The sequence below is a fragment of the Ursus americanus genome, chromosome 9 (genome assembly GCF_024610735.1).
Source record: "Ursus americanus isolate L20-20 chromosome 9, mUrsAme1.1.p, whole genome shotgun sequence".
NCBI lineage: Eukaryota > Metazoa > Chordata > Mammalia > Carnivora > Ursidae > Ursus > Ursus americanus.
In genome coordinates this window covers 13,980,160-13,999,625 of record NC_142135.1, presented here as the reverse complement: position 1 = coordinate 13,999,625, position 19,466 = coordinate 13,980,160, and the positions used below count along the sequence as shown (strand labels likewise).

Genomic DNA, 19,466 nt, shown 5'->3' with positions numbered 1-19,466 from the left:
ATCCTTCTAAGGAATTGGCTCATGCAATTATGGCAGCTGAGAAGTTTAAAATCTGAAAGGTAGGCCAGTAGGCTGGAAACCAGGATGAACCAGTACGGTTTGAGTCCAAAGGCCATCTGCTGCAGAATTCACTTATGCTTGAGAGAGGTGAGACTTTTTTTTTTGAATGTGTCTTCAACTGATTGGTTGAGGCCCACACAGATCATGGATGGCAAAGTCCACAGATTTACATGATAATCTCATCTAAAACCACCCTCACAGAAACAACCAGAATACTGTTTGGCCACATATCTGAACACTATGGCCCAGCCAAGATGACACATAAAATTAATCATCACAGGCAGTTTTCGGGTAACCCTGGGTCTCTATTCTTCCATTGAAAAATAAGGTGGGATTTGATGTCTGCCAAGTAAAATAATGAATTCCTTGTTTAGGCACAAGACTAACAAAACAGAGTCCAGAATTCAGGGACAAAGGATGTTCAAACACTTCTACCTCCTTTGATGTCTGACATCTAACATAGTACCTGGTGCCTGGCTGGGAATACTAATGGTTTGTGGATGGGACCAGAAGGCCTGGCTTTGCAAGGAGCCCACTCATACTTTTTGCTAAATGTCAGTAGGTGGCATCCTAGTTTTAAGTTTAGACACTTTACAATTTTTGTTTTACCATTATTATTTCTTGCCTTTTATTTTGCTCATTGATTTTCACATGATTTAATTGGCCTTTTGGGCTTTCAAATCGATTTGGCATTCTGTACCCAAATCAGTAATGGTTTTTCTGGAGCAGTTGACTACAGATGACCCCCTTGAGGCCTGCACCTTTTGGCCAGCCCGGCTGCATTTGACAGAAAGGACATTTTCTTCTTTCCCTTCGTACTTAGCATTTTTGTAGGAAGTACAGCACGTGACAAATTGCAGAGGCTAGGTGGCGTCTATTAAAATACAGATCTTGTACGGGGAGTATAAATTGGTGCAGCCACCATGAGAAATAGTACGGAGTTTCCTTTAAAAATTAAAAATAGAACTACTATATAATCCAGCAGTTTCACTTCTAGGCATTTATCCAAAGAAACCAAAAACACTAGGGGCACCTGGGTGGCTCAGTCAGTTAAGCATCTGCCTTCAGCTCAGGTCATGATGCCAACGTCCTGGGATGGGGCCCCATATCGGGCTCCCTGCCCAGTGGGGAGTCTGCTTCTCTCTGCCTGCTGCCCGTCTCCCCACTTATGTTCTCTCCCTCTCAAATAAGTAAATAAAATCTTAAAAAAAAAAAAAGAAGACAAAAACACTAATTTGAAGAGCTGTATGCAGCATTATTTATAGTAGCCAAATTAGGGAAGCAACCTAAGTGTCCCTTGATAGACGAATGGATGAAAAAGATAGATCTTATCTATCTATCTACATATATATATATATATATATATATATATATATATATATCACACAATGGAATACTACTCAGCCATCAGAAAGAATGAAATCTTGCCATTTGAGACAACATGGATGGAGCTTGAGGGTATTATGCTACGTGAAATAAGTCAGACAAAGACAAATACCGTATGATTTTACTTCCATGGGAATCTAAAAAACAAACAGAGAAGCCAAAACAGAAACAGACTCATAGATACAAGAAACAAACTGCTGGCTACCAGAGCGGGGGCGGTTCGGGGATGGGGGAAATAGGTGAGGGAGATTAAGAGGTATAAGTTTTCAGTTATAAAACAAATAAGTCAGGGGGATGTAATGTACAGCATAGGGAATATAGTCAGTAATATGGTAATAACTTCGTAAGGAAACAGATGGTAACTAGACTTGTTGTGGAGATCACTTTGTAATGTATAGAAGTATTGCATCTCTGGGGCACTGGGTGGCTCAGTTGGTTAAGCGTCCAACTCTTGGTTTTGGCTCAGGTCATGATCTCGGGGTCCTGGGATCCAGCCCCACATCGGGCTCCCCATTCAGCAGGAGTCTTCTTGTCTCCTTCTCTCTCTGCCCCCCCAAATAAATAAATGAATCTTTAATAAAATAAAAAAAAAGAAATATTGAATCTCCATGATGGATACCGAAACTAATAGGATATTGTATGTCAATTATACTTCAATTAAAATAAAATTTATTTATTTATTTATTATTTATTATAAGAGACCTTGTGACTCTCCAAGGAAAGAAAGATGACCCATGATAAATAAAGGGAATGTGTATCCAGCATTCAGAAGAGGCTGGAAGGGGATGTTGAGGTGTAAATACCAATATCCTGTTGAATATTTGCACAGCCCTTAACAGTGAGCCGAAGTCACAGGGCAAGCTTACAGATCCAAATACCTAGAGGGCTAGGCAGGGAGGAGAGACTGCTGGCTGGGCAGGGTCATTGGTAAACTGTAAACACTAGCTGAATAAAATGAGTTTCCTTGTTGCCAGGGGGGAGTAGGAGCCCAGTGCTGCTGGAGTTTTCAATCAAACCCTGAAATCTGGGATTCTGTGTAAAATAAAAATTTTAAGGGCTGGCAATTCATTCAAATTGAATGTGGAAATCAACATACCATGTCTGCAGGCCATGTCGCAGCCTGCCAGTGGCTGGTTTATGGCCTCCTTCTGCCTTACTCTTTACAAAATTGGAGTGATACACTGGCCTGTTATAAACAAACACTCAGACGATATTTGTTCCTGTTCGACTTCTAACAGGGTGCAGACTTGGAACTCTGCAGACTGCCTGTGTTTCAGCGGGGGTGGGGAGACAAGATTGATCCTGTAGCTGGTGAAGCTGAGGCCTCGGACCCTCGACTGCAAGGCCCCTTTCAAGGCCCTGGGAGAGAGCCCTGGCAGTGAAATGATAAGATCATATGTTTTCGTGGAATTTGAAAAAGTAAGATAGTCTAGCTGCAATGCTTTAGGACTGTGGTCTGTATCCACTCCATTTTCTCTTTTTCACACCTCTCCCAGGGTCCAGTGGTGGTATAGTAACTGGGGATGTATTTTTGGAGATCCAAGATCCAGCTAGCAAGGCTTCTCAATCTTGGCAATCTGGACACTTAGGGCTGGATAGTTCTTTGCCTTGCAGGCTATCTATCCTGTACCTTGAAGGATGTTGGTAGCATTCTGGCCTCCCGTGCTAGTAGCAACCCACAAACCCCTCAGTTCCACCCACAAACCCCTCAACCCCACCCCCATTGTTGTGACAAACTTCCCTCTGAAGGGAAAATTGAACCCACATCCATTGAGAACCATTGAACTAATGGGAGGTTAATTTGTGGATACACTGAGCTTGAGTTGTAATATAATCACGTGGCTTAAGGTCACATTTGTGTCTGAGTTTACAGTATCGCTCACGATTCCTATACAGATATAAAATACTCACACTGCTCTTTGTTTCAACTCACCCAGCCTCATGACAGCAGGTGCAGGACCAGGATGACAGATCCCTGCATGGAAGAAAAGTTAGAAATGATGGAGTCAGAAGCCAGTCTATGGAAATTTCTTCCAAATCTTACAAGTCATGTATGAAAGAGACTTGGTAGAGACTTTCTCAATTCTGATAGCAATCCTAAAAATGTATGACTTTACCAATGATGTATTATTGACTTTGAAAGAAAATTATCTGGCCTATTGATAATAAAAATAAATTCCAACCAACCACGCTAGAGGAAAGACTGAACTATTTTTCTTTTCACCCTATTGAAAATATTACAAAGTTGTTGCTTTATATAGAAGGAATCAAAGCGTCTAATCTAAAACTACAGCTAAAAATATAGGAAAACGTGTTGCAGAGGAGCGTCAGGTAGTTAATAGTGTTGTTTTTCTGAGTCTTTTGTTTGTGCTATTTGTCAGTTTTTTAGAATGTTTATTTTCCTGTGATTTATTCCTCATTCTAAATAAATATTTATTAAGTACCCAGTTTTATTTTCGTAGTTTTATAGATTTTTAAAAGAAGGAACATCTTCCCCTGCAATTACATAAACTTCAGTCCCCTTAAAAAAGCTAGATTTGGATTTTAGATATTAAATTGTGATAGAAATCCCTAGAGTATTGGGGCGCCTGGGTGGCACAGAGGTTAAGCGTCTGCCTTCGGCTCAGGGCGTGATCCCAGCGTTATGGGATCGAGCCCCACGTCAGGCTCCTCCGCTATGAGCCTGCTTCTTCCTCTCCCACTCCCCCTGCTTGTGTTCCCTCTCTCGCTGGCTGTCTCTATCTCTGTCAAATAAATAAATAAAATCTTAAAAAAAAAAAAAAAGAAATCCCTAGAGTATTTACACAAGTAATTTCTGAAGAGCCCTGCTGTTGTGCCATGAGTCTGCCTCCCTCTCTTTTCTGCCCCTCTCACAATCACCAAGGTGGGGGAAAAGGATATTCTGCTTTTTACATCGAAGGAAAAGAGGGCTTTAGCAGGACCACTCAGAAAGCTTGACGTTTAGGTCCTGCAACTGGAGTGACAGTGGGGCTAGTACCTGACTCTTGGCTGGAAATCTAAAAGAGAGAGCCAGTTCTGGCTAGCTGTCCAGACCACTGCAGCCAAAAAGAGGTGACTGCATTGGGCCACCTACCGTCACAGTTTATTAGGGGTAAACATGCCAGAGTGTTTCCCATGAGCCAGAAAGAAATCACACGCAGCTCTCTTAAATCCTGACCAGGAGGGCACTCAGAGGCATGATGGGGCTCCAGAGAGACCAGGGGGTCTATTGAAGAACAAGGGCCTGAGGGGCAGCCACTGGCCAGGGAAAATGTCTAATGCATTACAGGAAGTCCTACTAACTGTTCTCAGGGGAAATCTCTGAAGAACCCATAGGGATGCCAATAAGACAGTGTGCCAACCTCTGAATACCAGTCAGACCCAGATGCGTGGGAGGTGAAGTTAAAAAAGTAGCAGTCAAATAAGAAACTTCGTATTCTCCTTGCCTCTCCTCCTTCTCCTCAATCTCTTCATAATCAAGGTTAGCATTAGTTGGGAAGGAGGTAAGGAAGAAGGTGAGAGGAGGTCACACTACTTTGCACACCAAAGGCTACTAGTCTTCAGAATTAACCTAGCAAGACTGATCACTTAACCTTAGAAAGGTCAGTTTCTGTGATTCACTAGTGACTGGAAACTTGGATTTGGGGAAGTTTTCCATTCTTTCAACTGATCAGAGTAGTTCAATTGGCCTAAACTGGTTATGCAAACAATATGTTTTATGCTGAACTTCTGCCATCCTCCTGGGCATCTGGAATTTTGGTACTTGCTAGGTAAGGGCACCTAAGTGATAAGACCCCAGTAAAAATCCTGAGTGCTGTGTCTCTAATGAGTTCTTTTGCGTGGGAACCTTTCACACATATTGTCACGGTGCATTGCTAAAGGAATTAAAATCATGTCTTGTGACTCCATTGAAAGGGGACTATAGAGGCTTGCATCTAATTTCCCCCAGACTTTGTTTCATGTGTCTTTTGCCTTTTGATTTTGCTTTGTATCCTTTTAACACAATAAATCAGAGCCGTAAGAACACCGTATATAAGACCTGTAAGTCCTCCCAGGAAATCATCAAACCAGAGGTGGTCTTAGGACTTCCCAACACAAGGCCCTGGATGTGGAGATAGAAAATTTACTCTTGGACGAAGCTCAAATCTCTGGTTATTACACAGACTAGACACTTTGAATGATTAAACTAGCATTGCATTTTTGGCTTAAAGTAGGCAGAAATGCCATCAGGCCCATCAAGTTTTCATGCAATGATAGGACAACCAACCCTATTAATAAGCCTAAAGGGATGGCGGAAAACAAAAATAAAATTGCATTCTGATTATATCTGATGAGGCAGGCTTGTTCAACACGTTGATGTCCTAGATGTTAGTCCATTGAATTTTCAGTGTCACCAGCAGAAACAGAAAGGGCTTTACAAACAAGGAAACCAAGGTAGACAAGAGTTAAAAAGACTTTCCCAAGCTCACAGGGCCATGAGGGAATGAGCCAGGTTTTGTGGTTAGGTTCTCTGCTTCCAGGGTTTGAGTTTTTTCGACTTTGCCACATTGACTTTGTTGCTTAATGGAGAGTGATAGGAGCAACCAAAAATCCATAGTTCCATACTCTAAAAATAAAAATGACTTTACTGCTCTATAGACTCTGTCCGTATTCATTAAGCATGTGTCCTTTGAGATATATATCTCATCTGGGGGCTTAGTTTGAATCAGGTCATCTCCCCCACTTGAACTGATGACCTTGGAGCAAGCTGGTTCATAAGAGAGTAGAGCCTGCACCCTTCATCTTATACACGCAGAAAAGCCCTGGGTGGTAGTCTGTGTGTGTTCATGTTTACACACTCACACACATAGTGAGGGATAATTCTGTTGCACCTGAATTACGGACTGAATGTGTCACATCTGTTGTAATGCTGATCAATAGAAAAGAAATCCAGTCTTTCCTTAAGTGCCATCAATTATGGCCTCAGCTAGATAAATTCAAGGGCAAAATCCAAACCAAGCCATCTATTCGAGCACTGAGCTCTCTTTTGTCAGATGCTAATCTAGATATGAGAGATGCAGTAATGAACACAACATAGCAGGTGGTCTGAGGAGGTTCAGAGGCTATCAGGGAAGCTAGACAAGGACATCAAAGGACAGTTTCAGTGGGATGCAACACAGTAGAGTCAGGAAGCCCAGCTGCATGCTTTGGATCATATCCTAACTCTTCCGTTTTCTAGCTTTGTGACCTTTGGCAAGTGGCTTAACTTTTCTGGGCCTTAGGTTTATCATCTGTTGTCAACTAGCATCAGCTACATGTGAGGCTGTTCAACTCTTTATAATGGTGATGAGATCGTGTCTTTGCTCTTAGGATGTTCCCTTTCTTTTGGGGGAGATGCACAAGTAACTAGGCAGCCATCCTAATCCAAAAGTCCTCCCATGGGGACAGGTAAGGGCCATGCAGGCCCACATTGTTACTCAAATGTAAAGACTGCTCTTTGGTGACCACTAGGTCCCATACAGAAAGAGGGACCAGACAACCTGAATTACATTCAAAGGACAGCCAGCTATGGTGAGGGGGTGCAGAACCAGGAGACATGAAGAGCAAGGGAATGAAATAGGAAGTTTTGTTGAACAAGAAGAAAATATTCTAGACTCACAGGGGCAGATCTTCATCATCTGTCATTTGTAGGTTTCTTAGTTTGGGTCCTATCTCCACTCCTCACACACAGCAGTTTCTGAGAGAAAGCTCATGGGCTCTCCACCCCTGCGTTGTCCCTGTCCCACCCAGCTACCTCTCTGGCCTTCCTAGTGTCCTCTCCTCATCCATACTGTCCTGGCCACAGGAATATCCTGTTCCTTAAATACTCTAGTAACATTTTACTTAGTGTCTTCACATTTGCTGTTTCTTGTGCCCATACCTTCCTGTTCCCAGTTACCTGCTTACTTAATTACTTGCTTTGGGAACTTACTCAACACCATAGGTTTCCCTAGTACCCTCTTTTGTTTGGTTTCTCTCTATAGATCACATTTCTTCCAACCTGGACTAGATATTTCACATACTTCTCTTTAATGTCTGTCTTTTCAACTAGAAAGTAAGTCCCATGAAGGCAAAGATATTTATGTAATTTGTTTAATGCTGGGTCCCTGACACAGTGACAATATGTGACATTAGGAGACCCTCAGAACGTATCTATTGAATAAAAGCACACAAGAATGGACTCTATTAGTAGCCAGAGCTCCTGAAAGATTGAACTGGAGGCCTTGGGATGAGATAAGAACCCTATTATCAGAGGGGTCCAGGCGTAGGCTAGACAAACCTTGGCAGTGATATTGTAGAAGGTATTTGAGAATTGGGTGGTAATTAGATGTGCTTTGTTCTTTTGAAGCACTAACAATGCCTCATTTATAATTAGGTGAAGAATAACTACCAGCATATTTTAAAAGAACGATGCTCTTTCTGTCCAGATCTCAGATTGTGCTGCTTACAGAAAGGTATCTAATTGCTATATTCAATGGATTTTAAAATCATTAGTGATCATTAAATATTTATAATTTATTTTAATGTGTGTTAATTATTAAATTATTTAATAATAATTAAATTATTATATTTAATGACTAAACACTTTTACTAATCAAATGCTTTTTCAATAATTTAAAAATTGAGCCATGCTGGCTTTATTTCAGATAAATCACATCATCTTAAAGGAAATCTTTAGGGTCATGTCATCTTAACATAGATATTACTCACCACTAGTGGCATTTTACCTTAATTTTATCTTAATTTGGTATCTTAGAAACTGCAAGTATAAATTTCACTGGCAAAATAAAAACGAATGTTTCCGTCTGTGCTGTGTGTTCTATATGGGTATTCTTCTACACATTTGATTTTCTTAATGGACAGGCCACGTTCAATTTTAAAATATCACATGACAAGAAAATAGGACATTTAATCATCCTTTTTTTTTAAGATTTAATTTATTTATTTAGAGAGAGCGGGAGTGGGTTAGGGGCAGAGAGAAAGAGAGAGAGAGAGAGAATCTCAAGCAGACTTGACACTCAGTGCAGAGCCCCACGTGGGGCTCAGCCTCACAACTTTGAGATCATGACCTGAGCCAAAATCAAGAGTTGGTCACTTAACCGACTGAGGCACCCAGGTGCCCCTAATCATCTCTTTCTTAATGCCAGACCACTTACATTAAGTATTCTTATGCTGGCTATGGCCCCAAATCTTTACCCCTTTTTTAATACCCTTTTAGAGATACTGAGTCTTAAACATTTTTAAGTTCCTCTCAATTTATAAACCTGAAGTATTTCTGTACGACAAAATGATAACAGCCTTTTATTTTGTCTTCTAGGGCTTGGCTCTCATACTATGTAAATGTATCCACCTCATCGCCATCTCTCATGTGTGAATCAGCATAAGACCCCTTGCGTGCCAAGATGAGAATCAATAGAATTTTAATGTTTTGGGTTTTGGAATTTTCTTTTTTTTTTTTACCTTATGTATTTTTATTATTTTTTTATTTTTATTTTTTTAAATTAAAAAAAAATTTTATTATGTTATGTTAGTCACCATATAGTACATCCTTAGTTTTTGATGTAGTGTTCCATGATTCATTATTTGCGTATAACACCCAGTGCTCCATGCTATATGTGCCCTCCTTAATACCCATCACCGGCCTATCCCAATCCCCCACCCCGCTTTCCTCTGAAGCCCTCAGTTTGTTTCCCAGAGTCCATAGAAATTTACAATCTATAGAAACAAAGACGTACTGTATGGTGACTAACATAACATAATAAAAAATTATTAAAAAAAAAGAAAGACTTCACAGGCAACATGGCATCATTAAAATCATCTCTCAATAATCACTCTCAATGTGAATGGGTTTTGGAATTTTCAAGTGCCTTATGTTATCTGTAATATGTTGGTGTGTGTTTGTGTGTGTGTGTGTGTGTGTGTGTGTGCGTGTGTGAATCTCATTTTAATTAGTTTAACATGTGATGCACCCTAATTGTCAATACAAACTCTAAATTAGTTAGCCTTTGAAAGACTAATCAGAAGCCCACAGATTAACAGTGTTGTTAGAAGGATTCAACTTTATCAGTGATTAACACCAGAGTTTTTAAATTAGTATAATGTATATTAGACATAAATTGATCAAATGACTGGGTTCAAGATACATAGATTAGCCAGATGGGTTTCAAGGCCTTTTGCCTTTGCATGAACATGCCATAAAAATCTATTGATAAAATTAATCTATTTCAGAATAAAGCCTTGGCCTTGGGATTCCATCCAGGTCTGTGTATAGCTCCTTAGTCAGGATTCTGCCACTTCGCCCCTTCTAACGGATTAGCCGGATCCTGCTGCTAGACTGTTGTGAACTTGTCTTAAGAAAACCTTTCATCAAATGTGTTTGTCAGAGTATATAAAAGAACAGAGAACAGGATTTTGTCAAGCTGGAAAAATTTGTTAAATGACTATTTTGTTACTGCTTTATTAGTAAACATCTGATCACCTGACCGAATTTGTTCAGACTAGCTTTTGAGGAAACCAGCCAGCTGGTAGAAAGACCATCAAGTAGGAGACGCATCCCACCCCCCCAAACTCCAGCCGCGAGAGCCACTAACATCTAACAACAATGACAACAAACCAGATTGTTAATTGTCAACAATCACATTGTCTAATGCCAATGAAAGTATGCCTTTCATGCTCATTGAGGATTTCAAGAAGTTAAAAAATTTCAGAAGTTTATGTGACAACAATCACATTTTCTAAGAAATAAGTAAAACAATAAATTATATGATTTGTACTAAAGTGAGCTATGAATTTTCTAAAATTTACTAATAGCTTATATCCAAGTAGAAACTACCATAAAAATGAATTATGTCCCAAAAATGTAATTGTGAGTGGGTCATTAGAAATTTATCATCAGTACCTGTGTAAATATTATTGTGAATGGTGGTTAAGGAATTTATTTAGACCATAAAACTGCCTAAACATAATGTAACATAAATACTGTAGCTTCAAAGAAAAATAGTATTTAAAAATCAGTAAATGATTCCTGCAATTGAATAATCCCCAAATATGTAAGTCTTGATGAAGAAATATAATTACATCTACTGAAGAATGAACTTAGAAAAATACAGGAGATAGGATTTTTGAAGGGGCATTCTGGGCATATTTATAGGTTTCATATGTGGAGGACACTAAAAATTATACTTCTACTACTCCATGAATTAGAGATTTCCTCTTCTTTGATAGAACTCCTTTTATAGAAAGACCAAGAATTTAGGATTGTTTGGGTGTTCAGAAAAGTAAGAAGGTGGGAAATGAGATAGATATTCTTGAAATAATTGAATAAATTATGAAGAAGAGAGGAGAGAATAAAATTAGCTGCAGGAAATGCATGTAGTTTTAGAATTAAAAAAATAACCTGGGGTGGTATTAACTGAGCTATGAGGAGGGGTGAAAAGTGGAAGGGAACAAGGGGATAGCATGGTTTGGGTGATTATCCTGAAAGGGGAAAGAGAGAGGAGGTTGTGGCAGAAGAAAAGCTTTCTAGGGAATAGATTTCCACACTTCTCACCACGGGCACAGTTAGCTGAAGACACAGTGACATCTGGGTCCTTGAGCCATGGGTGGCAGCATGCAGTGGTCCTCGCCCCTCAATCTCCATTTCTATTGCTTGGGTTTGTAAGCCAGAGACTCTCAGTATTTCTATAGCATGATTTGTTCTCTACATCACAAATATCAATTTTAAATCTGGAGTTCTAACTTTCAAGTTCACCGCTCATTTAAAATAGGTTCTAATTGTGACATAATTCATGGTTAAATACAGTCAGATTTTAACTCTGTTCCCAAGACTGCCACCAAGCAATGCAAACCAAAGCGACAAAACTCTGTAGTTACACAACTAACTTATGAATTAGTGTTAGTCCTTGTTTCCAAAACTAATATCATAAGATTGGAAATAACAGGGAATGAAGTAATTGAGTAAGTACTCTGAGAGAGACACTGTGCTAGGGAGGCTGTAAATGTTGTCTCCTTCATTTAAAATTCTATGAACAGAATGTTATCTTTCTCTATTATACAAACAATGAAAACAAAGGTCGGATTCATCGTGTACAGCACAGAGTACCACGTGCATGCGAATGGTAGTTCTTGGACCCAAACTCAGGCTCTGTGCCATTACGCTATGCTGATCCCCAATGGATTAAGTTCTTTACTTAATCACCTACCAGGCATCACATCCGAAGGAGGAAAAGATTTATCCAACTTAACTTCAGAAGACATGATTATCAGTCACTTTTTGGACTTGGCAAGTTGAATTGTGAGTGGGTGGCAATGGTTGATTGCTCTGTCGTTGTTGCCAAATACCAGAGCTAGACAAAAGTCCCATTCTAAATGACCCAAGTGTCCTAGAGATAAAGGCTGACCCTATCACAAACAAGGCTGGAAGTGGGTTCTGTGCTTCACGACCGCTAGTGCCAGTGGTTGTTGATGTCAAAGGCTCATTAACACACCGATAGTTCTGAGTGTTTTTTTTTTCCCCCTGAAAGAAAGTGCTAACCAAAACAAATGGCCAAATGCATTTCATATTTGTATCTGTCTAGTTTTTACTTGAGCACAAACAAAATCTATTCACACAGACTGATGGAAACCGCTTTTGATTTTCTATTTATCTCGGTTTGCTTTCTGGAAAAAAAAATCAGGTTCATTCTCTATTATCAAGGGTAGTGATTACAGGAAATCAAATCCAAAAGTTAATAATAGCAATTCATTGCTACAAGTACATATTGAATGGTGCTCATTCTCTCAACAAAGATGTATTAAGCACCTATTCTATGCAAATCCCTCTGAGGATATAAATATGAATAAGACATGGTCCGTGCCTTTGAGAATTCCAGACTTTAGAAAAGGAGATGAAGAAATTCCCACAAATAGCTCTAACAGTGAGTGGAAATGAAATCAGCATTATAAAAGAAGTACAAATAAAATGTGGGTGTGTGTGGCCTAGAAAGCAGTGCCTGGGCTGTGAGATCTAAAATATCAGGGCTAGAGCCCTGCCTTGGCCATTTATCGTGACACGGGGTACACCTCCTGCTGAATCTCAATTTCCTATTTGTGAAATAGTTCCAATAACGCTTATCTCATTGTCTATGGTTAAAGGGCATAATGTATGCAAATTGTTACACAGAACTAGGCAGAAAATGCTATTATAAAGGATAAAATGGTTATTTCAAGCTAAGATCTGAGGCAAAGTTTCATGAAAAGAGTAACCGTTTGAGTCTTAGAAGCTGGATGGAAGGAATGACATTGTCTAAAAAGCTGGGATCGAAGGTCATGTGGCTCATTCAGGGAACAACGTGTTGCTCAGTTTAGCAGGAGTGTGGCCAACTGGGGGCAGGGGAAGCAAATGCTAAGGAGGTGGCTGGATTGTGAATTGGAATTAATTTGGATGTTGAACTAAAGGGTTTTAGTTTATATATTTTTTTAAAGATTTATTTTAGAGGGACAGAGAGAGAGTGGGAGAGAGCATGAGTGGGGGGAGGGGCTGAGGGAGAGAATCTGAAGCAGACTCCATGCTAAGGGTGGAGCCCGACATGGGACTCGATCCCACGACCGAGGAGATCATGACCTGAGCTGAAATCAAGAATCAGATGTTCAAGTGGCTGAGCCATCCAGGTGCCCTGGACTAAAGGGCTTTAGATCAGGGAGTCAGAGAATCACAACTCACTATACTACACTCGGAGGGTGGAGAAGAGTAGCTGTGACAAAGTACATCTGGCCCCCCAAGCAAAGAATATTTATTATCTGGCCCTTTATAGAGAAAGTTTGACGACCTCTGGTTGAGCCTGACTTCTATAGGTAAAGAGAATTCAATGAAGATTTTTGAACAGGGAGGTAATGAGCAAAGAGATGTTTACAAAATTAATTTTTCAGCTGAATTTGAGATAGGAAGGGTGAGAGTCCATGATACTTCTGATGAAGGCAATAAGGGCTGCCCAGGAATGGGGGCGGTGGGGATAAAGAGGAAGGGGAAGTATTGGAGAATCACCGAAGGCAAATGTACACCTGACGGTTCCCTATTTCTAAGTCTTTCTTTTGGCATTTCCTTTTTTTAAATAATAATATTCTTTATTATATTATGTCGGTCACCATACAGTACATCCCTAGTTTTTGATGTAAAGTTCCATGATTCATTACTTGCATATAAGCATTTCAGTTCAATTAAAAAGACTATACTAAGATCTTTCATTCATGAAGACTTACTGATCATCTACCCAGAGGAAGAAAGTGGGAAGGAATGCTGTTTACCCAGGAAGAGAGAGGACCCTGATGAGCTTATTAGCCCAACTGAGAGTACTATAGATATATGGCAATGACCTCAAACAGAGGGAGAGACTGGGAGATGGTCCAAAAGTCAGATTTCCTGGCTTATTTTCTTCTGCCTAGCAAACTGAAACTAGTCTTCTAAGCAGACTTGCTGTCCTGGGCTGCCACTCTCCATCTTTTCCCCCAAAAGGGACAAAAACCCTTTGTGAAAAGAGGGTATTTATTTCTGTGGCTCTGCTATGACCCTCGATGAGGTGGGACTATTTGGGGATCTAAGTCTCAACTAAAAAGAGGCCAGCACCTAGCCAGCTCATGTCTGTCCCAGTGTTAAATATTTTAGAGACACCAGACCCTGGGGCAGCATTATTTACACATCATTCTCAGTAGCGGCCAGAAGACATTAGAGAAGTCTTATCAGGCCGAGGTGTTTTGTTTACGACTAGTCATTTAAAAAAATTATAAATGCCTATAGGCTTTTTATACTTTTTGCAATTTTTAAATACAGTAGTGTTGCTTTACCACAAATAAATGGCAATAAAAATAAGATGGGCCAAATGGCACATGAATATTTATCGTGCAGATATTATTATATATTTATAACACAGTTGACTCTCATTCAAAGCAAATGTTTTCTACTGGCATGGCGTTCATATGCCTTGGATATTCTATGACCTTCTGGATTTCAAATGTTGTATTCAGTTGTCTCGGTAAGTTTACTATTGTTGAGAAGTTCACCTGACGTTTTTTTGTTGGGTAAATATGGTTGTCATGCATCTCTAGTTGTCAAAATTGATTTGTTGGGTTGTAACAAGAGTAGCTTGGTAATGTGGTTTTCTAAGTTGCAGAAATTGGTCTGTGGTTCTATAACATATTTAATTGGTTCAAGGCTGGCCTTGCCACTTGCCAGGCATTTGTCTTGGGGCAAATACCATGGACCCAGTGGTTGCCTATCCAGTCTTTTCTCCCCTTCTCCCTCGTAAGTTCCCTATTTTTGTTCCCATGTGCACCTCTCATATTCATGATTCAGAGGCAAGTGCTCCCATTTCCAGCTCTAGAAATGGTCTATATTAGTTTTAGCGTTCCAGCGCATGAAATCCATTAGCAACAGCTATTGATTCAGGAGTTATCCTAAGACCTAAGTTGTCCCTGTCAGCTTCAAGGGAAGAATAGATCAGCCAGCCAGGGAGTGGAGGGCAGAAACGGGGAAACATGTAGCTAGGGTGTCACCAGGACCCATCTTGTGTGAATATTACATGTGGCAGATACAGGGGAAGTGTATACTGATGATGGAGATTTGGGGTCCTTTTAGGACACCTGGAGACCACCTGCCACTGCACTCTCAAGTGCAGGCAAGAACACATTGCCTCATTGGTCAGGTTTGAATAGGGGTTTCGTTACTTGCAGCCAAGGCATTCCAGTGGATTGTTAAATATCCTCGAAACTGCTCTCAGTCATCTCTAAGTATCCTCCTCATGGGGTTTTTGTGAGGGTTGGTTGAGAGAGTGGGGAGTTGGTTGAGTGCTCAATGAATTGAGCAAGCCCTTGTTTTTATTCTCTGTAGTTAATAGGTTAGCTTTGGGCCAGATAATAGATACTTGATCATATTTGTTGATTCACAGTTTATGTAAAACCTGCTCCATTTGCCAACTGCTCACTGGCTTTGTTTTGATTTTCTCCTGGTTTCTGCATTTGCTTAAATAAATACTTTTACCAGATTAGAGAACTGTGGTGTTTGCATGAACTTTTAGAAATGAACGCTCCCCTTACTTCTTGAGCCTCTTTTGCCCTTTTCCCCAGGCTTTAAAAGAAGATAGAAATTTAGAAAAGAGAGGTCTATTTGTCCAGGATCTGGTGGAAGAGGTAGTCTTAGGAGAAGATCGTTTTCATAGTTTGTTCCTTATCAGCGAGGATATTTTCATTTTGCGTCACTAGTTAGCAGCAGAGTTAAACTAGAATCCAGCACATACCCCTCCCCCTGTTTCTGGTCCATTTTGTTTTCTGTTTGTTTGTTTCCCTCCTTGTTGGGTTCCTAAAATAATTCAATGCTATGTGAACAGCTCCGACGATAAGCGGTTGTTAGCCTTATTAATTTGTAGAATGTACAGCGTGCTGGCCAGGGTATGTTAATCTGCCGTTACAGTTCCCTTCTTGTACATACTGAGCTGCTGTCTTGTCTACATTAGCATTCCTCTATTAACCCACATCTGGGGGCTGACTCTGGGTGCATAATTGAAATGATGTTATTAGGTTTGCTGGTATAGGCCAGAGGAACCCAGGTGGCATAGACTTGGATAATGTGTTTAATTGCTTTGTAAATGATATATATATCTTCTAGACCTTTCATTAAGTAAGTTCCCTTTGTAATAGGCTCACAACAATTGCTCTAGGCCCGTATTTCCAACTGCGGTTACTCTAGGGAACTTGAGAGGTACTTTGGGGAGTCATAGACTAAAATGCAGGGGAAATCAATGCAGGCTGGTTTTTTGGATGCATCCTTGGAACATGTCTTAATACTTAATATTAATATTAAGTATTAATACTTAATACTTAATCCTTCTGAAAGGATTCAGGGGATTGGAAGCAAGACGAAGTTTTTTTGCCATTCTGGGTGTAAAATCATCTTTTATTTTTAATTTCTTTCAGAATTTCACTAAGGGCTCTATTTTTTTTTTTATTATTTTATGTTAGTCACCATACAGTATTTCATTAGTTTTTGATGTAGTGTTCCATGCTTCACTGTTTGCCTGTAACACCCAGTGCTCATTGCAACAGTGCCCGCCGTAATACCCATCACCGGGCTACCCCATCTGCCCACCCCCTCCCCTCTGAAACCCTCAGTTTGTTTCCCAAAGGCCGTAGTCTCTCATGGTTCGTCTCCCCCTCTGATTTCCTTCCCTTCATTTTCCCCTTGCTCCTCCTAATGTCCTCCATGCTATTCCTTATGTTCCACATATAAGTGAAACCATATGATAGTTATCTTTCTCTGCTTGACTTATTTCACTTAGCATAATCCCTTCTAGTTTCATCCATGTTGATACAAATGGTGAGTATTCATCCTTTCTGATGGCTGAGTAGTATTCCATTGTATATATGGACCGTGTCATCTTTTTAAAAATTTTATTTAAATTCAAGTTAATTAACATATAGTATATTATTAGTTTCAGAGGTAGAATTTAGTGATTCATCAGTTGCATACAACACCCAGTGCTCATTACTTCAAGTGCCCTCCTTAAAGCCCATCACCCAGTTACCCCATCCCCCCACCCACATCCCTCCAGCAACCCTCAGTTTGTTTCCTATAGTTAAGAGTCTCTTATGATTTGCCTCCCTCTCTGTTTTTGTCTTATTTTATTTTTCCTTCTCTTCCCCTACGGTCATCTATTTTGTTTCTTAAATTCCACATATGAGTGAAATCATATGGTATTAATCTTTCTCTGACTGACTTATTTCACTTAGCATAATACCCTTTTGTTCCATCCACATTGTTGCAAATGGCAAGATTTCATTCTTTTGGATGGCTGAGTAGTAGTCCATCTTATCTCTCTCTCTCTATCTCATATCTTCTTTATCCATTCATCTGTTGATGGACATCTGGGCTCTCTCCATTTTGGCTATTGTGATCATTGTTGCTATAAACATTGGGGTGCATGTGCCCCTTTGAATCACTATGCTTATATCCTTTGGATAAATACGTAGTACTACAATTGCTGGGTCATAGGGTAGCTCTAATTTTAACTTTTTGAGGAACCTCCATACTGTTTGCCAGAGTAGCTGCACGGGTTTGCATTCCCACCAATAGTGTAAGAGGGTTCCCCTCTCTCTGAATCCTTGCCAACACCTGTTGTTTCCTGAGTTGTTCATTTTAGCCATTCTGACAGGTGTGAGGTAGTATCTCACTGTGGTTTTTGATTTGTATTTCCCTGATGCTGAGTGATGTGGAACTTTTTTTTTTCATGTATCTGTTGGCTCTTTGTGCGTCTTCTGTGGAGAAATGTCTCTTCATGTCTTCTACCCATTTCTTGACTGGATTATTTGTTTTTTGGGTGTTGTGTTTGATAAGTTCCTTATAGATCTTGGATACTAGCCCTTTATCTGATAAGACATTTGCAAATATCTTCTCCCATTCTGTAGGTAGTCTTTTGGTTTTGTTGACTGCTTCTTTTGTTGTCCAAAGCTTTTTATCTTGATGAAGTCCCAATAATTCATTTTTGCTTTTGTTTCTCTTGTCTTTGGAGATGTTTCTAGCAAGAGGTTGCTGTGGTCAAGGTCAAAGAGGTTGCTGCCAAAATCCCCAGGATTTTGGTGGATTCCTGTCTCACATTTAGGTCTTTCATCCATTTGGAATTTATCTTTGGGTATAAGACAAGAAAGGGGTCCAGTCGCATTCTTCTTCATGTGGCTTTGCAATTTTCCCAACACCATTTGTGGAAGAGACTGTCTTTTTTCCATTGGATATTCTTTCTTGCTTTGTCAAAGATTAGTTGACCATAGAGTTGAAGATCCATTTCTAGGTTCTCTATTCTGTTCTATTGATCTATGTGTCTGTTTTTGTGTCAGTACCATATTGTCTTGATGATTAAAGCTGAACACACCACAGTTCCGGACTTCAAGCTGTATTACAAAGCTGTAAAATCATCTTACAAAGGTATTTGAGAGTCTGGTTAAAGGTGAGAAGGAGAGATCTAGATGGACAGCAAGGGTCAGAGACTTCTGGCTCTAGAGTTCTGACCACAGGGACAGCACTAACCTATACTCAGGCTTAACTGTGTGATAGGCATAGCACTAAACCTTTTAAAAACATTATTTCATATAATCCTTATAACTACCCTATAAATAGGCATTATCATCTCTATTTAAGTTTCCAAGAGGTAAACCAATGTATTCATTTAGCTTGTAAATAAAGGAGCAAAGCATAGCTCTGCCTGGTTTCAAAGCTCATATGGTAATTTTTACAAGATCCCAATATGTACTAAATATGTGGGCTGGCTTTTGTTAGTCTCTACTCTCTGGAGTGAGAAATCAATGGGAGCAAAACCTAAGAAATTATGAAATGGAATACAGATATAAGGCACTATAAGGAGTCTAACTGAAATTGAAAAACAACTTATGTATCTAGCAGGATCTAGAGACTAAGTATACTCCCATTTTCTTTCATCTGATGTCAGCTGGGCCAAGTCATTCAGATTGCTTGGTTATTAAGGGCCACTTCCGTTTGAATGTTCTCATGGGCATTAACCTGCAATTAAAAGATGGCCCCAAGTTATTTCCCCAGGCATAGGCTCCATCTTCATGCCTCTTCTCCAGACCCTCTGAGCCCTGATCTTCCAGTCTTTCTCTTTGAAACCCTTGACCAACCAGCCATGCCATCCATCTACCTGATCATGTGTCTGTATATTTCCTTATCTCGGCCAGCTCTCTTCCAACACAAAATGGATAACCAGGCACTAACCAAAGCTCTGCTCACTGGGAAAATAACCTTCCACTTTTTTCAGGAGCACCCTCATTGTGTCTTCAGTTCAGTAGCTGTCTGTGTTCAGCTTCAAAACTTAACCAGGCCTACCCATCACTGAACTACACTTAGCCCTTTTCCTCCTCTGTCAGTTGGTCATAATGTGTGATACAGTGCAATAGTGGTGGGTGACATGAGGAAATAGGTCACCTCCTCAGAGAGCCTACTTACACCGCATGAACATTTACCTTTT

The 19,466-nt window shown here is 40.0% G+C and overlaps 1 long non-coding RNA gene across 1 annotated transcript; it reads left to right on the top strand.

Moving 5' to 3' along the window:
- Window positions 1-1,452: 1,452 nt before the first annotated feature.
- Window positions 1,453-17,716, top strand: LOC148109415 (uncharacterized). Its single transcript, XR_015725687.1, has 2 exons — window positions 1,453-7,919; window positions 8,783-17,716. It is a non-coding gene; the product is annotated as an uncharacterized LOC148109415 (long non-coding RNA).
- Window positions 17,717-19,466: the final 1,750 nt, after the last annotated feature.